The sequence below is a fragment of the Sus scrofa genome, chromosome 3 (assembly GCF_000003025.6).
Source record: "Sus scrofa isolate TJ Tabasco breed Duroc chromosome 3, Sscrofa11.1, whole genome shotgun sequence".
NCBI lineage: Eukaryota > Metazoa > Chordata > Mammalia > Artiodactyla > Suidae > Sus > Sus scrofa.
In genome coordinates this window covers 132,734,340-132,742,070 of record NC_010445.4, presented here as the reverse complement: position 1 = coordinate 132,742,070, position 7,731 = coordinate 132,734,340, and positions in this window count along the sequence as shown.

Genomic DNA, 7,731 nt, shown 5'->3' with positions numbered 1-7,731 from the left:
TCCCTGGCCTTGCTCAGTGGGTTAAGGTTCTGGCATTGCCGTGAGCGGTGGTGTAGGTCACAGAGGCAGCTGGGATCCTGCGCGGCTGTGGCTGTGGCTGTGGCTGTGGTGCAGGCCAGCAGCTGTAGCTCCGATTGGACCCCTAGCCTGGGAAGCTCCATATGCCGCAGGTGTGGCCCTAAAAAAAGACAGAAAGACAGTAAAAAAATAAATAAATAAAAAGAATCACATGAATCACAGATACTTGTCACAGTTCTTAAAAACAGGTGCCTTTATCCCCTAAGGCGCTGTTTCTCAAACAATTAGTCATTTATGTGTAATTTCGCAATTTTCTTCCACATTAGAAAAGCCACCTTCCCTTTTACTTAACACTTTTCCAGAGATTTCTGGTAAGCACTATGGAGAAACCCGAAGCAGAGGGAGGCAGGGAGGTTGCTGCCCTAAACAGGGTCATCGGAAAACCGAGACTCCGTGGCGATGAAACGCATCTCCCGCAGGTGGAGCAGAAGCAGAGCTTTGCCCAAGAAACGGCAGAGGCAGCGCTGGGGGAGGCGGCTGGGGAGCAGCGCAGGGCTAGCGGTGGTGGCAGAGGGACGTCTGCGGAAGGCGTGTGGCGCTCTTAAATCCGCAATTCTCGATTCGCTTCTCCTAAGTGTTTGTACGGCTTTTGGAATCTCCCTCCTGCTCTTTCTGATACTCTCATCTCCAGCAACCACTCACCTGCTCTCTGCTGCTCTGGGATACCTTTGCATTTTCTATGGTTTCTCATAATGGAATCGTTAGTGTGAACTCTTTTTGGTCTGACTTACTGTAATCAACGTTTTTTTTAGACTTATCTGTGTTGTTGCTTGTATGTATTGTTTATTCTATTTCCACTGTGTGAATACACCAGAATTTTTATTCTTTTAGCATAGACATTTTTGCCTAGTTCTTGGTTAAAGTAAAAATTCTATAGACATTTCCATACAAGTCTCTGCATGGACGTCCCCTTTCTTTCCTTGGAGTAAACACACAGGAATGGGAGGTGTGGGGCTTAGTGCCTCTGAAAGTGTCGGCTGCTGCCTCAGGTGGTGGCTTCTTTTACGTTGCCAGCAGCGGCTGCGAGGAGAGTCCAGTGTCTCCACACGCTGGCCCACGTTTGGTGTGGGCAGCGGGATCGTTCCAGTCCGTCTGACGGTTGAAGTGCAATGTCGCTGGTTTCTGACTGTATTGGTTCCATTTTCATGGTTGCTTACGGATGACGAGCGTTTTCCCCTGTGCTGATCTAACACTTGCACGTCTTCAGTAAACTGTCCGATTTCTTCCAATTGAATCGACTTTTGTTTCTTATTGTGTTTTGTTGCTTTATGTATTTTGAATAAAATCCGATATAAGATTTGCAAGTGCTTTCTCTCAGTCTGTGGCTTATATTTTCATTCTCTTAACAGTGTATTCCAAAATCCAGAGATTTTTAATTTTGGTGAAGTCCACTTTATCAATTTTCGTTTTTGTGGATTGCACTTGTAGTGTTTCATCTAAGGAGTCTCTGCCTAACCCTAGGTCCCAAAGAGTTCCTCCTAGTCTTCCTGTAACATTTCATAGTTGTAGCTTTTACATTTACGACTCATTTGGGGAATCATTTTACTGCATGGCAAGAGAGACGGCGTAACTTTTTTTCGGCACTGATTCCTTCTCCTATATTATGTTAAGTCTACACTGGGCTCCCTGAAGCCACGTGCTGCCTTTTCAATAATACTGAACACACTCTAAGCAAACTTTCTTAAAATAGTGTCATGACCCCGCCTCCTTTTTCCCTTTGAAACTTTCTTTAAACATACATCGAGCCCATTCGCTCGGACACACTTCTCACACATGTTTGTGTCTCCTCTTTGTCTTATTCGACTGTATTTTGAATAATTTACTTTGGCATCTCCTCCAGTTTCCTGATTCATCTTCAATTGTGTCTAATCTGCTGCTGAATGTACCCATTGTTCTAAATTTCAAATCTTACATTTCTCATTTACAGACGTTCTACCAGTTTCATTTTAAGACATGCTTCCTTTGTCTCTTGGCTGCTTGTATTTTTAAGCCTCTTCTGTAGTCGTAGCCATCTTATGACTTATATGTGATGCTTTCAGTACTAGTGCTTACTAGGCGACTGGGGAAAGGAGCTGGAATGGCTGCTGTGAGCAGGTGCACTTAGGCAGGCCTCTGCAATTCTCAGTGGCGTGTTGAGCACTATCTGAGGGTGGGATTCTCCGCCCTCTGACGTCCAAGGTCACTGAGCAGACACTCTGGCAAGCCCGGCTGGAGGGTTGGTGGTCTCATTTAGCCTTAACCAGGGCAGCTCGAAATACAGAGAGTTGACTCCACCTGCACAGACATCTTATTGCTTAGGCTGTGCACTGCTTGGAGGACACGCAAGACTCACAACAACCTTGAACTGAAGGCAGGTGGAACAGCTTTGATGAATCATTGCCGGTGGTGTCACCCTTCATTCAGACCTCGCCCATGATGCTTTCTTTGCACTTTTCGTTTCTCACTTCAACACTTCACCTCAGTCTCAGGTCTCTTGACACCCAACTGAACACCCTCCTCCCTACCCCAGAACTCAGCTTTATTTTCTTTGTAGCATTTGTGACTGTCTGCAATGATGGCGGTTGTTTGTTTTTCTTTGGAATTGGGCTGCTCTTTTAGGAAAGCCCAGTATTCCCAGGACTGCAGACAACACCGAACATCGTAGGCGCTCATAGAAGTTTGTTGACTGATGGCATGAGTTGGTTCCCATGTGACCCATTAATGTGGGGAGCTCCAAAGAGCAGGAAACACCCCCCCTTTGAGCCTTGGGACCGGCCCCACCTTGCAGCTCTAATCAGCCCACTTCACGTGGAGGGAAGGGGAGGTGGCCCTGCCAACAGGGCCACACGTGAGGCCGCCTGTGCTGACGCCTCATTCCTTCAGGGGTTCACCCAGCGGGGGCGGGAGGAACCTACGGGAATGAAGCCTGTGAAGGCCCTGGCTTCACAGGGTTTTGCTTTGAGGAAGTGTCGTGAATGCCAGACCTCAAGGAAACCTCTCCATCGGCATCTAAGAAGCCGGCCCCTCACCAGTTACCAGCAGCAACACATTTTGCAGCAGGAGGGAGTTGTTTTGTCCCTTTTTGTCATATCTTATCTAAACTGTGAGTACAAGTGGTTACCTGGAAACGTTGGTTAAGCCACTGTGTCGGTTAGACACGTTTCTGGTGGCAAGGAATAGACCAGTAACTGCTAATATTTACTGAGCACTGCAGTGCTGGGCACGGTCCCAAGTGCTTTGTGCGGCCATCAGTCATAAGGCAGCTGAGCCCTAGAAAGGACAAGACATGGTCTGAGGTCCAGTCGTGGGGGCTGATCCAGAGGCGGCAGGCTGAAGTCCTGGACTCACTCCTGTCACAGAAGCACCTGGTACAGGACAGGTGCTGACAGTATCACTGGGGGAAGACTGGCTCCTGCCCACCAGCGGGGCCCCATCTCCATGGGAATGACCTGAATCACAGCTCTGTGTTTGCCGGGGGCAGTGCCCCCACCATGTAGCAATCAACTGGCTCCTGGATGATTTCAGTGGGAACTTTCAGCTGAAGTTCTTCCAGTATGTGTGAAATTAAACAATAGCCGTTGTCCCTATGCTTGTGGGAAATAGCGTTTCAAAGCCTCACGAGCATGTTTCCTACCTTGGGTCCACAGGGCTTGACAGGAAAACTCCGGAGTGTTGGCTTTCGGGTGGCGGGTGGGGAGACCCCTGGCTGACTAGCAGAGGGAGGAACAGGTGTCGCCGGCTCCTCCCCACTGCCACCCTCGTCCTCGGAGTTTTCCGGGCTTCACGTTCCTTAACTCGGTTCAGTCTCCCAAAAGCTTGTGACATGGATATGAAAAAACCTTACTGAGACGCAGAAGTTCCATTACGGATCCGGGTTCACATGGAGCTGAACATTCTTTCAAAATCCTCACTTTCGTTCGTGTGCCCTTCAAGGGTTCTTGTCGATGCGAAGGCTAAGTCGTGTGGTTTCTCCCAGAATATTCTCAGCCTGTAACTTCTGATTTTCTCGAAAAGCTCAAATTACACGGTATAAATATAATGATGTTTGAATCTTGAAAACAAGGGCTAATACTGTTGTATAAAAATGGAAATTATATTTTCCTCAGCTATTAACATTTTGAAATTAAGACTATTTTTTGAGCAGTTTGGGGTTTATAGGAAAAAAATTGAGCTACTGGTATGGAGAGTGTCCAAATTCCTCTTCACCCCCACCCCCGTTTCCCCCATTTTTAATGTCCTGCCTTAGTCTGGGACATTTGTTACAATTGCATTTTATTTTAATGAATGAGCTGGATTTTGTCATTCTGTAAATTTTATTTTTTATTTTTAAGCCAGGGAATGAATTGTTAGAAGACACTGCCCCTCTCATTTCATTTTTATGACTACCTTTTTTGGGCGAATCTGATTGTGAGAGAGGCTCTGGAATAGTGGGTTTGCTATTAAAGATGTAAAAATGTGTAAAGAAGCACATTTCATTGGTAAGCGCAAGGCTTTTCATTATACAACATAAATATTACTTTCTCAATTTTCAATTTAGCTAAAAAAAAAATCTGTGCATTTTCACGGAGAGGGGTGTGCGCTCTGATGTGGAAGTTGCATGACAACAGCCGGGACTGACCCGGGAGGAGAAGCTAATCCTGAGCTCATAAGGGGCCTGGCCCTGCTCATGGAGGCCTCCTTGGACCCTGTCAAGCTGGTGTCTTCAGGAGTGGGGTGCCAAGCTGTTATAGCAGGTAAGTGTCTGAGTGCCACGACAGAGGACGAGCCCCCAAAGCCTACTGTCTACCCATGAAACCATGCCAAGCCTCAAGGAATCTGACCAGGACCAGTATTCTCATTTCAAACTTTTGGGAAGAGGGACCATCTCCTAAATTCTCTGTGGCAGTCGGATTTAAAATATGCCCCATTCAAAGGCAGAATGGCCTGACTTCTAATGTGGACAGCACTCCCTGTCCAGAGCTCTTGGCTCAGCCACACGAATTGTCCTACTGCCCAACCACAGGCTGTGCTGTTGGTGTTTTCCTGCCCCCATCCCTCTCCTGCCTGACTGGTTGGGTTGGTTGTTCTGTTGGAGATGTTTTCAGGAAATCCTGTTTCAAGCCCATGGAAACAAAATTAGGACAGACTTGCAGAAAGAAGTGGCCTGATGATATTGGAGACATTGAGGGGTAGTTGTTCAAATGTGTCAGTCTTTTGTCAAAGCGTCTCTGACACAGGGTTGAGTCTCAAAGCCAGATGACTCAGTGTGACATAAAGCAATGCCTCACTCCTTGGCGTGAGCTGTGGTGTAGGTCTTGGACACAGCTCAGATCCTGCGTTGCTGTGGCTGTGGCGTAGGCCGGCGGCTACAGCTCCGATTTGACTCCTAGACTGGGAACCTCTGTATGCCATCAGTGCGGCTCTAAAAGACAAAAAGACAAAATAAACAAATAAATAAATAAAAATAAAAAAATAAAAACTTCCAAAAAACAAAAATCCAGGATTGGGTGGCCTCACAGATGAATCCTATCAAAAATTTAGAGAAGACTCCATAGAGCTCTAAAAAAAATAAATTTTAGAGAGACGTTAACACCTATCCTTCTGAAACTCTTCCAAAAAATTAGAGGAAGAAATACTCCCAAGCATATTTTATGAAGCCACCATCATCCTAATACCAAAACCAAAGATACCAGAAAATAGAAGACCACAGCCAATATCATTTTTGAACACAGATGCGAAAATCCTCAACAAAATACTAGCAAACCAATTACAACAATGCTTTAAAAGATCATACACCACGATCAAGTGGGATTTATCCTAGAGATGCAAGCATTTTTTCAAAATACACAAAGCACAAGCACACCAACAAACTGAAGAATAAAAACAATATGGTCATCTCAATGGATGCAGAAAAGGCTTTTGACAAAATTCAAAACCCATTTATGATAAAAACTCTCCAGAAAGTGGGCACAGAGGGAAACTACCTCAACATAATAAAGGCCATATGTGAAAACCCACAGCTAACATTATTTTCAATGGTGAAAACCTGAAAGCATTTCCACTAAGATCAAGAACAGGAAAAGGATGTCTACTCTCACCACTTTTATTTGACATAGTCTTGGATGTCTTAGCTATGTCAATCAGAGAAGAAAAAGAAATAAAAGGAATACCAATTAGAAAAGAAGAAGTAAAACTGTCATTGTTTGCTGACATAGAAAACCCTAAAGATGCTACCAGGAAACTACTAGAGCTCATCAATGAATTGATGCAGGATACAAAATTAATACACAGAAATCTACTGCATTTCTATACACTAACGATGAAGGATCAGAAAGAGAAATTAAGGAAACAACCCCATTTACCACTGCATCAAAGAGAATACAATACTTAGGAATAAACCTACCTAAAAAGGCAAAAGACCTATACTCTGAAAAGTATAAGACACTGGTGAAGGAAATTGAAGATGACACAAACAAATGGAAAGATATACCATGACCTTGGACTGGAAGAATCAATATTGTCAAAATGATTGTACTGCCTAAGGCAATCTACAGATTCAGTGCAATCCCTATTAAATTACTAATGTGAAAAATGACCGTTTTTCATGAAACTAGAACAAAACATTTTAAAATTTGTATAGAAACACAAAAGACCCCGCATAGCCAAAGCAATCTTGAGAAAGAAAAAAGGAGTTGGAGGAATTAGGATCCCTGACTTCAGATTATACTACAAAGCTTCAGTCATCAAAACAGTATAGTACTGGCACAAAAACAGATATATAGATCAGTGGAACAGCATAGAAAACCCAGACGAAGGAGGCAAGAATATACAATGGAGAAAAGACAGTCTCTTCAGTAAGTGTGCTAGGAAACCTGGACAGCTACATGTAAAAGAATGAAGTTAGAACACTCCCTAACACGATACACAAAGATAAACTCAGAGTGGATTAAAGACTTAACCATAGACCAGATAAGATAAAACTCTTGGAGGAAAACATAGGCAGAACACTCTTTAACATACAGCTCAGCAATATCTCTTTTGATCAGCTTCCTAGAGTAATGAAAATAAAACCAAAAATAAACAAATGTGATCTGATTAAACTTAAAAGCTTTTGCACAGCAAAGGAAACCATAAGCAAAACAAAAAGACAGCTTGCAGAATGGGAAAAAAATCTGTGCAAACAAAATGACCAACAAAGGATAAATCTCCAAAATATACAAACATCTCATACAGCTTTATGTCAAAAAGCAACCCAGGGATTTCTGCTGTGGCTCATCGGCTTAAGAATCCAGTTAGTATCCATGAGGGATGTGGGTTCAATCCCTGGCCTTGCTCAGTGGGTTCAGGATCCAGCATTGCCGCAAGCTGCAGTGTACGTTGCAGACATGGCTTGGATCTGGCTTTGCTGTGGCTGTGGTTTTGGCTGGCAGCTGCAGCTCTGATTCGACTCCTAGCCTGGAAACTTCCACATGGTCAGAAGATCTAAACAGATATTTCCCCAAAGACAGACAGATGGCCAAAAATCACATGAAAAGATGCTCCATATCACTGATTATTAGACAAATGCAAATCAAAACTACAATGAGGTACCACCTCATACCAATCAGAATGGCCATCATCAAAACTTCTACAAACAATAAATGCTGGAAAGGATATGGAGAAAAGGGAACCCTGCTACACTGCTGGTGGGAATGT